The sequence below is a fragment of the Amia ocellicauda genome, chromosome 12 (genome assembly GCF_036373705.1).
Source record: "Amia ocellicauda isolate fAmiCal2 chromosome 12, fAmiCal2.hap1, whole genome shotgun sequence".
Classification (NCBI taxonomy): domain Eukaryota; kingdom Metazoa; phylum Chordata; class Actinopteri; order Amiiformes; family Amiidae; genus Amia; species Amia ocellicauda.
The window spans coordinates 3,775,229-3,790,983 of NC_089861.1; the positions used below are offsets into that span (position 1 = coordinate 3,775,229).

General features: G+C 39.6%; 1 long non-coding RNA gene across 1 annotated transcript; it reads right to left on the reverse strand.

The window, feature by feature from the left end:
- Nucleotides 1-10,129: 10,129 nt before the first annotated feature.
- LOC136763980 (uncharacterized) lies at nucleotides 10,130-12,138 on the reverse strand. Its single transcript, XR_010821127.1, has 5 exons — nucleotides 12,064-12,138; nucleotides 11,785-11,852; nucleotides 11,372-11,410; nucleotides 10,845-10,944; nucleotides 10,130-10,357 (listed from the first exon to the last, which is right to left on the reverse strand). It is a non-coding gene; the product is annotated as an uncharacterized LOC136763980 (long non-coding RNA).
- Between the last annotated feature and the right edge of the window lie 3,617 nt (nucleotides 12,139-15,755).

Sequence of the window (15,755 nt, forward strand, 5' to 3'; positions counted from 1 at the left end):
AAACAAGAGGAGACATACTGAGTAGCATGGATTATTAACACCCACTTCAGGACTAGCAAAGATGTTTCACCTATGCAATATTGTATTGCAATGTACAGTGACACAATAACACATTAAGAAATGTGTTCAAACCTCAATGACACAGTGAGGGACCCTGAATAATGTTTTACATAAACTGTGGTAACGTTTTATATTAATAATAATATGCAGACTGAGCAAATTAGATTTATCAAGCTAGCGACAGGCAGTTCAGGGCATAACATCTAGACATTGTTCTCTCCACTTTGACTTCTGTTCATTATGATAAGAGGAACCACCCAAACAGATAAACAGCCAACAGAAACCAGTTTGCTTAGTGTTTGTTTGTGGTTTCCTGTTCTTCTCTCAAGGCTGAAGATGCTACTTTATAGTGATTGATTACCTCATTGTCCATCGTTAAAGAAAACTGTGAGATTGGGCAGTTTGTATGCCAGAACAGGAAAACACCTGCTTCCATGATGACCCCCCTCCTCAGGATGACAACCACGAACATTACAAGGGTCAGGGACCTGACCTCAAGACAACACTTTGGGAAACCTGTGACTGACCCTGCCTAAAGAACCACATGGCATGCATTGTATAAAAAGCTGTTCACTTCTACTGTTCAGAGAGACCCTGCTGAGGTGCAGAGCTTCCTTGTCGGGCCCTTCCAGGCCTGCCATGTAAAATAAATAAATGTATCATCTGTGCATCAAAACTGGGTTCTTCACAAAGCGTGCAAGTTTAAAATCAGCTTGTATTCACACCCTCAGACAAACATTGCAGACCTTTCAATCAGCTAAATAAGTAATAGAAAATTAGTCTAAGAACATAACAACATAAGAAAGTGTTCAATCGAGAGTAGGCCATTCAAATCATCATTCTCATTTGGTGTCCATCAATAACTAAGTGATCCAAGGATCAAGTCCAGTCTATTTTTGAATGTTACCAAGTTTCCAGCTTCAGCCACATCGCTGGGGAGTTTGTTTAGATTGTGATGCTTCTCTGTGTGAAGAAGTGTCTCCTGTCTTGAATGCCTTGAAGCCCAATTTCCATTTGTGGAAATTTCTCCTATAGTTTGATGTGATCAATGCCTTTTATGATTTTGAAGACTTGAATCAAGTCCCCACGTAGTCTCCTCTGTTCCAGGGTGAAAAGGTTCAGGTCCTCAGTCTCTCAGTAGGACATTCCCTTCAGACCTGGAAAAAGTCTGGTTGCTCTCCTCTGAACTGCCTCTAGAGCAGCGATATCTTTCTTGAAGTGTGGAGCCCAGAACTGTCCACAGTATCCAGATGAGCTCTAACTAGTGCATTGTACAGTCTGAACATGACTTCCATGGTTTTAAATTCATTGAGCTCCCTATAATCATCGCAGAACCTAGTGCTGCCATCAGGCTTTGGCACTAACAGTATAGGGCTGTACCACTCTGACTATGATTTCTCTATAACTCCCAACTCCAGCATCTTTGTAACTTCATTGTTAATGGCCTGTTTCTTATGATAGGGTGTGTAATATGGTTTTATACACACACATATGTCGGGTGCTGTGTGGATATGGTGCTTGAAGAGATTAGTCCGTCCGGGTCAATCAGAAAAGACATGCTGGAAGCACCCTAGTAAGGATTGGATTTGTTGCTTTTGGGTGTTATTATTATATATTATTGTAGAACCGTCTCAGAAATAAGTGGAGAAGTCGCGGAGATAAAGCAAATAGAACTTTAATCAAGCCGGTTCGGAAGCGCCACGTCAGGAATAATTCCTTCAGTGAGGACTTAATGTTTACAAACATGAGTGCAGCTTTATAGGAAAATGACGTAACATCTTATGGCCATTCATCCAATCAGAAGATACAGGTCCGGGTCCGTTTACAATCTGTCCTCCCGTGAAGAGGTGATGCATACAAAAAGCAGATGTCTGTCTTTGATGTGCACTAGGAAGATGCGATCCCACGGTCGTCATTTACCTAGTGTCAATCGCTCATTAACAGAAACAATTCCTGCCTATCTGGAGAAACGATTAAGTCATAAACAAATTCACAGCAGACATCTGTAGGCTATTTCGGCACTGTGTAATCTTTCATTACTGACAGGAGTTTCTAACAAACCAACCTTGTTGACCTTTTGCTTGTCCTGCTAAATCTAATCTGCTCAGTCTGTATACAAACTACTTCTAATGCTAGTATTAAAATAAAACATTATATAATTATCACAAAACACTTTCTTCAACTTTCTATACAGAGTCTTCAATTATTATTATTATTATTATTATTATTATTATTATTATTATTATTATTATTATTTATTATTTTTTTTTTTTTTATATATTTCATAGCAGACGCCCTTATCTAGTCATAGTTAAGAGCGAAGGGAAAGGGGGCATAAAAAAAACTATATAAACAACACAAGTATTAGTAATGCAAAAGCAAGAAGTATGACAAAATATATAGGTACAGTCTGAAAAGATGTGTCTTGAGTAATGGCCGGAAAGAGGTCAGGGTCTAAACTGTCTTGACATCAATTGGAAGGTCGTTCCACCACTCAGGGTCCAGGGATGAAAAGGAGCGTGCTCCAGAGGAAGGGTAGTGGAGAAGAGGCAAAGTTAGTCTTCTGGCACAGGAAGACTGGAGCGGTCTGGAGGGGATGTATAGAGAGATGAGTGTCTGAAGGTAGCTCATTCTTGTCAAGACAGCAGTGTGATGTAATGTCATGTACATGAAGGGAGTGCCCTGATCTGTCAAGGTTTCTTTTGGAATCCCCACTCATAGTGAAGATATGTTTAACAGCTCCTCTGCGATCCTAGTCGCTGACATTTTACTCAATTAAAAGTAAAAGTACTGGTATAAAAAACTAAAAAGTAAAAAAGTAAAAGTAAAAAGTAGCTAATTTAAAAAGTACTCGGAGTACAAGCTACATAGTTACTTTTAACAAAGCCTTGTCACATGATCTCCAAGCAAACACTGACACTATTTATTTATTTATTTATTTATTTATTTATTTATTTTCCACAATCATGACCGGAGTGCAGAGATGTGTAACAATAAAGTAAGTTATATTGATTTAAATGTTTATGTTATTATTATTATTATTATTATTATTATTATTATTATTATTATTATTATTATTATTATTATTATTATTATTTCTAATTGGCTGTAGCTGATATTTAAATAAATACATACAAATAAAATCACAATACCAACTTACCTAGAACACAAATAAATGTTGATATAACTTTATTGTTAGTTTATTGTGGTCAGGACAGGAGGCCGTATTTGGGACAGACTAAAACGAATGACAAAACGGAATATCCATTGACTATAATGGGGAGTGGACTGCCCATAGCCTGCAATGGGGAAAACAGAATGGTGGCCTATATCTCCAAATCACACACAGCAATCCTAAAATCCTGAATACACTTTCCTTAAAATAACCTCATATAAAACATAAAAGTGGAAAGACAGTCCTGGAATATCGAAAACACACTAAAAACATAGCACAAATAGGTTTGACTGCCTATATATATATATATATATAAGTTCAACCTTATCTGCAAAAATAAACTGTGTAAATGGGCAACTGTATGTAAAATAATTCGATATCTTGAAACAACTGTAAATCACCCTTGTCTGCATAGAAATATTAATAATAAAGAATATTAATAAGCAATTAACAGCAATAAAGATATAGACAACATTATGATGAATTATATTATATTGTTAATGCATTTCTTCACAGTAATTAACATTCAATAAGTAATTTCTATTTTATTCCATTTTAATATTAAAGCAATAGGTTTTATGACATCAAATATGAAGTATTGTGCATTTGTTTGTTGCAGATAAGGTTTGTTTAGCTCTGAAAGTAAATTAACCAATCATGAGAAAGGGCATGGTTCTTGGTTGTCAATGCAGGGAGTGGTACCATGGAGCTTGCCTTTCAACAAACCATACAACTTCCAAAGTATTTCATTTGTGAGACCTGCTTGTAAATAAATATGTGTGTGTGTGTGTGTGTGTGTGCGTGCGTGTGTGTTTGTGTGTGTGTCAGTGTTAGTGTGTTTATGTCAATGTTAGTGTGTTTCTGTGTCATTGTTAGTGTTTGTGTCAGTGTTAATGTGTGTGTATGATTTTTAGTGTGTGTGTGTGTCAGTGTGTATATATATCAGTGCATGTATATATCTCCCTCTCCATCTCCTCTCTCAAAACTCTTTAGTCAGCTTACGATGACAGACGTAAGGGTGACTGCTCTGGGTCTGACTGTCGAACAGGTTGCCCATGGCAGACAGCGCAGTCTTTTTTCTTGCATCTGGTTGTTTTACCACATCAGCGCGCTCAGCTTTTGACTCCTCCATTCTAGTCATCAACTTGGACAATATTTTCATTTGTCTGTTGAAAATGCCTCTGTGGCGATCTTGAAAGGTTGAAGAACATTCTTAAGCTTTAAATACAGTCTGATTTTTTAATTAACAAATTATTTAATTAACAAACATTTAGCTACAACCTCTTGTCTTGATGTTCATTCTTAGCAGGTTTATTATAGTTAAAAACTAAAAACATAAAAAAATTAAACCAAAATAAAATACAAAAAAATTACTATAACTAAAATTAAAATGAAAACGGCATGAAAAATAAAAACTATTTCTAAATATCAGGAAAAACTATAATAGTCTCTCAATGACACTAAAATTACATTGATTCTTACCATTTCCATCAGAACCCATTCACTTGTAGTCAACTCCAGATGAGACAGCTTCTTTTCAAAGATTACAGCGGCCACAGGTGCTTGCTGCTCCAAGGCTCGAGCGATCGTGTCGTATGTGCTGTTCCATCGGGTCGAGCAGTCATTGATAAGCTTGTCTGATTTAACTTCGAGTAGTTTTTGTTTCTTCTCGAGCAGGTAGCTGTCAACAGCTGACTTGCTGAAATGGGCAGTGGTCAGCTTTACTAATCGCCATTTCGATTGCTCGAACACCGTGAAGCCCCTTACATACAGCCAGATTTAGCATGTGCGCCAAACATGGAATGTTCACTCGTCTCATATGGCTCTCAGCTGCCTTCACATAATTCCCCGCCTTATCCGTAGTCACTGATATCATAGACTCCAGTTTGACATCAAATGCCCCAAGTATCTGCACAATGCATTCACTCACATTTTCGGCAGTATGACTTTCTCTCAGCTCCTCTGTTTTCAGCACATAGTTTTTGATTTCCCAGTCATCTGATATAAAATGTGCAGTAACTGTGACATATGTATCAGTATGTAGAGAAGTCCATCCATCTGTTGTCAAAGCCATGGATCAATTGTTCAGTGAGACTTTCACACTCTTGGCAATGTTATCATAAAGCTTAGCAATGCGATTGCTCACTGTACCCCGGGAAGAGAAATTATACCATGGATTGAGTGCTCGAACAAAGTTTTGAAAGCCTTCTCCATCCACGTTACTTATCGGGCACATATCTTTTCAGATGAATTTGGTCAATTTTGAGTGATTTCTTCCTGTTTTGCAGTAGGTAGCAGCTGTGTGGTATTCGTGGTGTAAAACGAAGTTACCCTGGACTGTTTTAATGCTGGCCCCTCGTCATGACATTCTCGAGAAACTCTTCGGGATGAGAAGACTACGTGTGTGTTGTCAAGTTAGAAGTTGTGGAGTGATATAGCAGCAGTTTCTTACACAATTTACAAATGACGTTGGTTTTGTCAACAATTTCGCCTTCGATACTCCAGAAACTGAAGAAGCGCCAGACAGCACTTTTAAGATGTTTTGGTGTAAGTAAGATCCTCTCAGACTCCGAGTCCTCACTCTCTTTTTCTGCCATTTTTCAAATTAACAATGCAGCCGTGCAGCATCTATTGGGTTGAATTGGATAGGCTATCAAAAAACAAACCACGTCAGCTATCATCATGTCTCATGCCCCTCCTGACACACCTAAAATTCGAATGCACGGTTTTTGCATTCGATTGTGCCTTTTTGTTTTTAATTCGACGAAAATTCAAAATTCGAATTTTAATTTCACAGCCCTACAGAGAGTCCTGGACTTTAATGCAGCTGCACAGCCTCACGAGTTCATTTTCATTGATGAAGCTGGATTCAATCTAGCTAAAACCAGGTGTCGGGGCCGAAATTATAGGATAAGAAGCCATTGTGAATGTCCCTGGGCAGCACGGGGGAAATATCACCTTGTGTGCTGCCATTAGTCTGCAAAGAGTTCTCCCTCACCATGCCACCCTAGGTCCCTACAATACTGCACACAATCACATTTCTGGATGCACTACATAATGCAGTTGTACAGGACGGACCAGAGCAGCCCAGGTTTCTTGCTATCTGGGATAATGTTAGTTTCCACCGGGCTGCTCTGGTCAAGGATTGGTTCATCAACCACAATATCTTCACAGTTGTAAATTTGCCCCCTTACTCCCAATTTCTCAATCTGATTGAGGAATTATTGACGAGTCAGCTGAGGACATGGCTGCAGCAACCAAGCAACTGAGCAGCGTGCATCAGCACAACCAGTCCTGTCACAGTGGGGTGTCATACATTTTTTTTTATATTAATGGGTGTGTCTGTACTTTTATAAACATGTCCTGAAAGTTTGATTCAAATCTGTTGGTTATAACATTCACTGGTGTAAACAGCTGGCGTTCAATGGCAGATGACAGTGAAAGCGATGTTACTGGCTCGGATGTATCGTGTGAAAGTTTTGTTGTCGACGACAATTCACCCCCCCAGTCCCCGACATCAGATACAGGAGAGCAGGATAACATACACATTTTATTTTATTAATATGTGCTGTGGCAGTGTTGTAATCTCAGGGCACTTTGAGACACACTCCTTAACTGAGAGAAATGAACCTGATAATTAGCTCCAACACCTATGCTCAAATTAAAAATGGTGCTTAATTATCATGCATGGCAATCAACTGTATAATTAGAATAATAATAATGGACACAATATATTACTTTTCATGTATTTCATTATTATTAATCCTAATGATATTTCCTTTGTTCATATGCAGACACCAATACATTAAAGTAATTTACTTTTTGATTTGTTTGATAATACAAAATACAAAGTGCAAGACTACAGTTCAGTACAATGCATCAAACATTACAAATTAAAATTGACAAAATACAGTGCAATTCAAAGCTTAATACATTTCACAAATTCCAATTTACATAAGTAAATACAATGAGTGAGGTCATACATCCTGGAAAGTAAAAACTAAGTGCAGCCAAGATGTTAGGTCACACAGTCAAGGGCTATGGGAAAGGGAGCAAGGGGGAAATCAATAATAAGTATTAACGCAAGAGCATGATAAAGTGTTGTAAATTGCTAGGAGGGTAAAGGACTAATATTCCATGTACTGTCTGAAAAGATGTGTCTTGAGTAAGATCCGGAAGGAGGTCAAAGACTCTGCTGTTTTGACTTGGTGGGCAGGTCGTTCCACCATTTAGGGCTCAGGGATGAGAAGGAGCGGTTCTGAGGAAGGGGAGTGGAGAGGAGGTAGAGTTAGTCTTCTGGCCCCGGAAGAGCGCAGTGGATGAATGGAGAGACGAGTGACTGAAGGTAGCTTGGTGCAGTGTGGTCGAGACAGCGGTAGGTGAGGGTCAAAGTCTTGAACTGAATGCGTGCCGGTATCGGGAGCCAGTGGAGGGAGTTGCAGTAGTCCAGGTGGGAGAGGACCAGTGACTGGACCAGCAGCTGAGTCGAGTAGTCGGTGAAGAAGGGACGGATTTGGCGTATGTTGCTCAGGAAGAATCTACAGGTGCGTGTCAATGTGGAGATATGCTGAGTGTAGGAGAGCGCAGGATCAAGGGTGACTCCTAGATTTTTAGAGGAAGAAGAAGGAGAGAGTGTGGTGGATTCCAAGGGGATTGAGATGGAGAGATCAGCAGAAGGTGACGAAGAGGGGTAAAAACCATGAGATCCGATTTGGAGAGGTTGAGCTTGAGGTGGTGTGAGTGCATCCACACAGAGATAGCAGACAAACAGGAAGAGATGTGCGAGGGAATGAGAGGGTCAGAAGTGGGAAAAGACAGGATGATCTGGGCATCATCAGCATAGAAGTGGTAAGAGAAACCATGGGATGCAATGAGGGGGCCCAGGGAGCGAGTGTAGAGAGAGAACATTAGGGGGCCCAGGATGGAGCTTTGGGGAATGCCTGTGAGGAGAGGCTGGGGGGTGGATGAGGAGAGGGAGGCTGCCCGAGCACAGCTGAGGAAGTCAGTGACTGCCAGGAGATCCGTCTCAGTGGCGTGAGCTATGCGGAAGCTGGATTGCAGAGGATTCAGGAGTGAGTGATGGGAAAAAGGCAGAGAGCTGACGGTGGACCGCTTGCTCGAGAGTCTTTGAGAGGAAGGGGAGTAGGGAGACAGGGCGGTAGTTCTGAGGAGAGGTGGGGTCAAGGGTTGGTTTCTTGAGGAGTGGGATGACAGCAGTTTGTTTAAATGCAGAGGCGAAACAGCCAGAGAGGAGTGAGGAGTTGAGGAGGGAGGAAATGAAGGGGAGAAGATCAGGAGCGGTCGCTTGGAGGAGGCGAGAAGGGAGAGGGTCCAGGGCACACGTTGTAGGTTTGTGTAGGAGAGAGGAAACTTCAGAGTCCAATAGAGGTGAGAATGAAGAAAAGGAAGCTTGGTCGTTGGGAGGCTTGGCTGTGATGGGAGAGGAGGGGGGTCTGTTGCAGAGCTTGCAGATGTCTGTGATCTTGGAGGAGAAGAAGGAGGTAAAATCAGCAGCAGCTAGAGATGAGGGAGGAGGAGGGGGAGGGGGGCAAAGAGGGAGGAGAAGGTGGAGTAGAGTTTGCGGGGGTTGTTGACAGTGGATTCAAAGAGTGATTGGAAGTAAGACTTCTTGGCTGAGGTGAGTGAGGAGAATGTGGACAGTAGAGAGCGGTAGACTTCGAGGGCAGCTGGGAGTTTGGTCCTTTTCCACTTCTGTTCAGCGGCACGCAGATTAGTTCGGGGTGATCAGAGAACGTAAGAGATCCAAGGTTGAGGAGGGGATGCTCAGACAGGACGAGACATGAGAGGACAGAGAGAGTCAAGGGAGGAGGTGAGGGAGGAGAATAAAGAGGAGTTAGCACAGTTGACAGATAGATGGGAAGGAAAGGGCCTTAGTGCCTTAATAATGCAGAGATGCTGTTGTTACACTGGATGCAATCATATATTTATGCACATATTTACCATAGTGCCTCTCCACTGGGGGCGTTGTTATTATTTTTTGATAACGGGTTTTGCAGCAAAACAGCTTGAGAGACGATGAACTTGTCCTGGTGTGATGCCACACATAACTTAACCACAACTTCAGGTGAGCTGGACTTTTCACAGAGGTGTCAACTTCAGACTTGTTTTCGATACACTTAGTTTTAAAACCTCCACATAAAAACTGCACAGATAGTTGTCTTACCAACAGTGAATTCTGAATAAAGTGAAAAATGATGACATCCCAACTTTAAAGGTTTTAATCTAGTTATGGGGTGTCCAAACTTTTTTCTCAAAGGGCCAGATGTGAAAGTTTTTTCAGGGGCCACATACATATAAAAAAAATGTACTTGTGATATTAATATACAATCACTTGAATATAATGTAAATAAAACATTTTACTTACAAAACCTGATCACAGATACATTAACATCATACGGTGTATCTGAAGTTGAATGAACTGCCTATTAAATCATAGAACATAATGAGTATGGGTAGGCCTACATAAAAAAAGTTGTTTCCATATTGGTATGCCAGATCACTAACCTTACCGCTTATGGAGGAAAAGTCTCACGTGGGCCACATTTAACTTTAATTAACAGACCATGTTGCGGAGCGTTTATCAATTATTAGCTATTGAAATGACAGCATATCTCCTTTCTGGGTACATTATGTTTTTAAATTAAAAGAGTTGCACAGCATAATGTTATGTAGAACTTGTGGAGGCGGGACACAGAAGCTAAGCTCTCCCTCAACACACACACACACACACACACGCCCACACACACACACACACACACACACACACACACACACACACACACACATTATAGTGCCATTCTACAGTTGTGGTGTAGAAAGACAGAGTGAAACAGTACAAGTAAAGTCTAAGTAAAGTAATGAAACGTAAATATGTGAAGTTTGCTTTAACAAGTTTATTAGACATCTACATTGGAAGCAGTCAGTTACTGTGTTGCAATGTAAACAGAAAAGAGAACAGACTGTATTTTAAATTGAGCACTTTAAAAATAGTACATTTTGTGTTTAAAGATCAGACTAAATCATGCAGCCTATTGAAAGATGAGGAAAATAAGTGCTGGGAGTGTGGGGAAGTGTCAGGAATCCTGAAGTCACATGTTTTTCCTGCAGGAGACAAAAGAGCAGTTTAACACCATATCTCGATTTCAGCAGCACTGTATTCAGGGTGTCTTCTCCAATCAGAACGTTTGTCTGATATTGGTTAATTTATATTTCTTTGCCATGAAAGTCTAAAAGCAGGCAGGATAGAGTAAGTCAGCAGGGCTTCTTCACATTGAGTATATATATATATATATATATATATATATATATATATTTTTTTTTATTAGGATGCCCCTGATCAGGAATAGATTCAAATTAATTAGCATGTCGAGTGAATGCAATCCACTGCAGCTTTTTACAGTGCTGTTGACAGTGGTTGGAAACAATCGAACTGAAATACATCTCCCTACATCATGGATGTATGTTGGCGAGCATGTGGACGCAAGGGCTCATAAGAAAAGGAAGACATAGAAGAAGAGAAAGAAGAGGAAGATGCAGAAGAAGAAAAAGAAAAGGTGGTTAAGGATGTATATTAGGAAAATATACTGACCGTCTTATTTTCCCGCTTTTATTATAGACAGAATTTGGTTTATAACGTCCATAATCATCTTCATGTCAATTCCAGCTAAAGGAGAGGTTGCAGCCGCCTTCTAAAGAGGGAGCAAAACACTTTAGTTCAGGTTCATCCGAACAGGAGTGGAAATTCTCACAGAACCTAGAGCCATTAATAAAAATGTATTCAAGAACTCTTAAAAACATTCTAACATGACATTCACTTATTCCTCATACAACATCTAAAATACTGCTATTTCTACCAGTTCAATAAGTATATGGAATAGTATAATTATTGTGGAAATATGGGTGTGGTGGGTTTGGATCCATATAGAATGATAGATATGTCATACAAAGACACTCAACATTTAGAATATGATGTAAACCAGTGTAATCATATTGAGGTCAAAATAAATATCCTAATTTAAATCATTTGAAAGACAAATCAGTTTATAAGTCTCTGCCAGATATAAGGCATTCAGTTGTTTTTTTTGTCATTACAGTAATAAAAGTTGAGGGACTTACTGAAGAGGACCGTGCTACACGCTCAAGTTCGTCATCAACCTGAAAACACACACATCACCAAGATTAACACCATTTCAAGGACTGCTAATTGTACTGAAATATATTCACTGATGCCAAGTGGCAAAGTTCTCTGGGAAAATAACATCAAATGATCTGAAGCACAACCGTCTCTTTAAAGTAGAATGTACCTTCCTCATGTTTCATTGAAGACGATGATATATTATGTTTAAACTGGACAAGTGATAGTCATGTCAAATAGAGGACTAATACAGGTCTTTGAAATGTTTTGGTTTGATCGAATTAGAAAAGCAATTGTGGGCATGAAACTATCTTACATATACAACCAGCATCTTTCAGAGCATTTATGTATCCAATCCCTGGATCTGTATCTTCAAACTGATACGAACACTTACCGGGAGAGCAATGCTCAGTGCTATGAGGCACAGGACGAGAAACACAGTCTTCATGATTGTCTTGGATGCTGCAGAAAGGCATGGAATGAATAAAATGTCAATGCCATAAGCCGTTCAAAATCACACTTTAATCACATATAGAATGCATACATATTTTTATGACCAAAAGCACTGTAATATCTCAGATAATTTAATAACAATGAAGAAATCCTGGGCACATCATTTACTGATTAGCTAAGGCTAATTTACTGAAAAAGAAATGTAAAGTTCAAACGTTACGTGTTCAATGCAGGAGGAGCAATAGTCCGAGTTGAATGATTCCCTGTGTCAGGCTGGTTTAAATGCAACCTAACATGGTCCCATTTAAAGGAATTTCATAAAGCCAATGGCCAATCATATCACAATAAATAAGCCAGGAAAATAATGATGTGTTCTGGGAGGACATATTTCCAAACAAACTTATGAAATACAGGGTTGCCATGACTGTGGGAGAGACATACTGAGCAGCATGGATTATTAACACCCACTTGAGGACCAGCGAAGATGTTTCACCTGTGCAATATTGTATTGCAATGTACAGTGACACAATAACACTTTAAGAAATGTGTTGAGACCTCAATGACACAGCATGCAAGTTTAAAATCAGCTTGCATACACACACGCTTTCAATAAGTTGGATAAGTAATACAAAAAATATATTATCTATATATTATCTGAATACAATTGTTTACTAGTTTCACTAAGAGTCTCTTAAAGTTAGTTTCAAATTAAACACAGTTAATAGTATACTTTGACAGTCAACATTAAAAAAGCAATACAAAGATAGTGTAGCTCAGATTCAAACTGCCATCTCAGGTCCCCATTCGAGCACCCTGCTCTGTACAGCTCCACCGGCCAAGCGACAAGTCCGCTACGCCCAAATCCGCTCTGGTCCGCTGATGCTGGGGGGGATTACACTGTACTTTGTAACTATCCCATTCACTTTTAGCCCCATTTGTTGTACATTAGAAATCTGTCCTTCTCTCTGCATTTGATCTGACTCAACCACATCCCTCGTGATAAGGCAGGACAGGCTTTGCAATTAAGTCTTACGTGCTACTAAATAATCAGGGAGCAAGGGTAGCATTTCAAGGTGTGCTACTTTCTCTCTCAATCAATCCAGGGCACTCCAAATAAATGTATTTATTTTCAGTGTATTTTTCTATTTGGATTTTAAACATGTATTCTAACTCAATTAGGTCATCTTTGTTAAAATGTGGTTATGATATTGTGTAACTGTAGATTACATTAGAAGAATGCACATGTGAAATATTTTAGCCGGTCATCCCTAAGGTTTCAAAGTGGGCGTGCACTTAATCCTGGCAATTGAGTATGCCACTAATGTAGCCATTGCAAACAAAAGCTTATTGGGAAATTAGGTCTTAGAAACTAGTGCAAATCTAGTGAAAATGCAGTGCAGGATATAACAACAAACTTTCTCACGGTACAAAATAATTGGTGAGCATTGTATATATTTCAATGTGCATTTCTTTTTCGCTTGAAAAATGCAGGTCAAATCAAGATGAAATGTACAATGTTATTTCAAGAAGATTGTAGAACGAAGGGAAGCTGACACCTCCAAGGAAGTCATGCATTCTTTTTGTAATATACTTTGTAACATATCAAAGCATTTTTAAAATTTTATTTCACATGGAAATGTAAGGTTCTCAGGTGACATCTTGTTTGCATGTTTCTTTATTACTTCATCAGATTAACACTTCATTTTTACTGTAAGTGTTTCTTAAGTCTGCAGCCCATACGTCTCACATAGTATACACTGAGAAAAAGTTTCAGTTGTATCTTGTTTTTTTAGGGCTTTCTAATGCTGATTTCAAAACAGTGATGGTGCTTTGTGACAGTGCACTTGAATCACATAATTCTGTACAATTAAACTGCAGCTACATTTTGGAGCAATCCTACACTATGAAAAATGTGCTGTGTTCAATAGCATATCTAGAATATGGGCAGAAAAAGAAGTTTTGATTGTCTTCATTATACGATCGACTTTTGTTTCCCAGTCATTTCTGCATTCTTGTCAGTGTATAGAGATATGTTTAGGGTGTGTGCTTTAGTCTTTGTAAATTCTGTCATGTCCTGCAGACACTTGGTCTTAATTAGTACCTGCACAAAATGTTAGAATGATAAACTATTAATTAATGAAGTGTCATTGGTGGTAGTGACCCTTAGGCCCTCATTACCCTGACTACACCACCCCAGAAGTTCATTGTTGGGAGCCTCAACACCACCCCTGTACTCCCCAGGCAGGTTAGATTCAGACCTCACCGCACCCAACCACGGACACAGGTACGTCATATTTCTGTATTTCTTTCCTTCATATTACAATTAAAATGTCTGCTCTCCAGTAATACAGAGGGGAAGCTCAACTCAAACTCAAACTCAAAATCGCCTATTAATTACTGGGGGGGGAACATTTCAATCACAAATCTAATGAAAAAACAACAAAGCAGGGAAACAATAAGAAAATTTGATGCTTTTCACTCTCTTTCTCTTCACAGGCTAGTCCTCGAGTCCGCTTGTTTCAGGCAGTGTCTCAGGTAAGTCATGCTTTTTTCCTGGGTCTTCTCTTCTACTCCCCCCCAGCTGGTGCATTTCCTGAGGCCGAATGTTTTCCTTCCTGCTGTCCAGCTGGCCCAGTATCAAATAATCACAAAAAAACTTAGATAGAGAGCGCACAGGCAGTTGTGGCAGAAAGCACAATGAATAGCTGTCTTAAATTAAGTATATCACTTTGAATTCACACAACATCTCGTCTGCTATTCACAATCCTATCTCCCCCCCAGGTGAGTGCTCTGGAGACATGCTAGAAACAGGAATTCTCTGGGGTCTGGCTGCCAGGAGGGGTTACACCACCCAGGACACAGCAGGTGAGTCAAGAAGAATTAATTGTCTACTAATCTTTTACATTTCCTTTCACAGGATTTTGGCTTTGATGCTTTGAGGAGAGATCAGGCCTTCAAGTCTGGTGCAGTGCTTCCCCTGGGGAACCAGAAATGAGATCTACAGAGAAGGAAGAGAGAACAGAAAGTGTGTTTTGACCAATTAGGCAGGAAAATAGCTTTAAGATGCCAAAGAGTAGAATGTGGACGGCTCAGTGGAGATGCTTTTCCTTGTGGAGGTGGTGCCAGTGGGGTTGGGGAGAGTGAGCACCACCAGTCACCAAGCAGAGGAGACCAAGGAGAAAAGGAGAAACTAAACAAAGAGAAGTCAAGTTTGATTGATAGGCAGACATCTTTGCTTTTGTCAGAGAGTCTCCTATTGCAGAGCCTGCCCTACAGATCTGTATACATCTGCTACTTAAGAGATTTTGAATTTTGATTTAGGTAATAGACACATATGACTTTAAAACTTCTCTTCATGGCTTCCACTAGGTGAAATTTTGAAAAAAAAAATCAAAATCCGACAGCAGCCATGTTTTAAAATAGCTGCCAAAATCCAAGGAGGCTGCCTATAGCATCCAGATTAAATAGTCATAACTCAGAAACTCTTTGATCTAGAGGTTTCTTTTCCACCAAATCAAGGTTGCCTCATTGATTGAAGGGGTTTTGAGGTTAGTTTGGATCTAGTTCACCATAAATTCAAGATGGCTGCCCATAGCAACCAAGTGCAATTTTCCAATGGTTATAACTCTGAAACCATTGACTTATATGGATAAATTAAGTGTCATTCCCCACTAAATCAAGGATGCCCATTGATTGAAGGGTTTTTGAGGTTAGTTGGGGTCTAGGCTATTTTTTTCTAAATACTTGAAGGGGGGTTACATAGCCTTTGATTTTGTATTGAATCAGTAGATGTTCCTAACCAGGGTTTCTGACTGACCCACCACCACCACCGTACACATCTGCCTTGAAGGGGTGAAGAGAGGTTCAAATGTACACATTTTAAAGTAATGAAATACACTTGATAAGGAAACG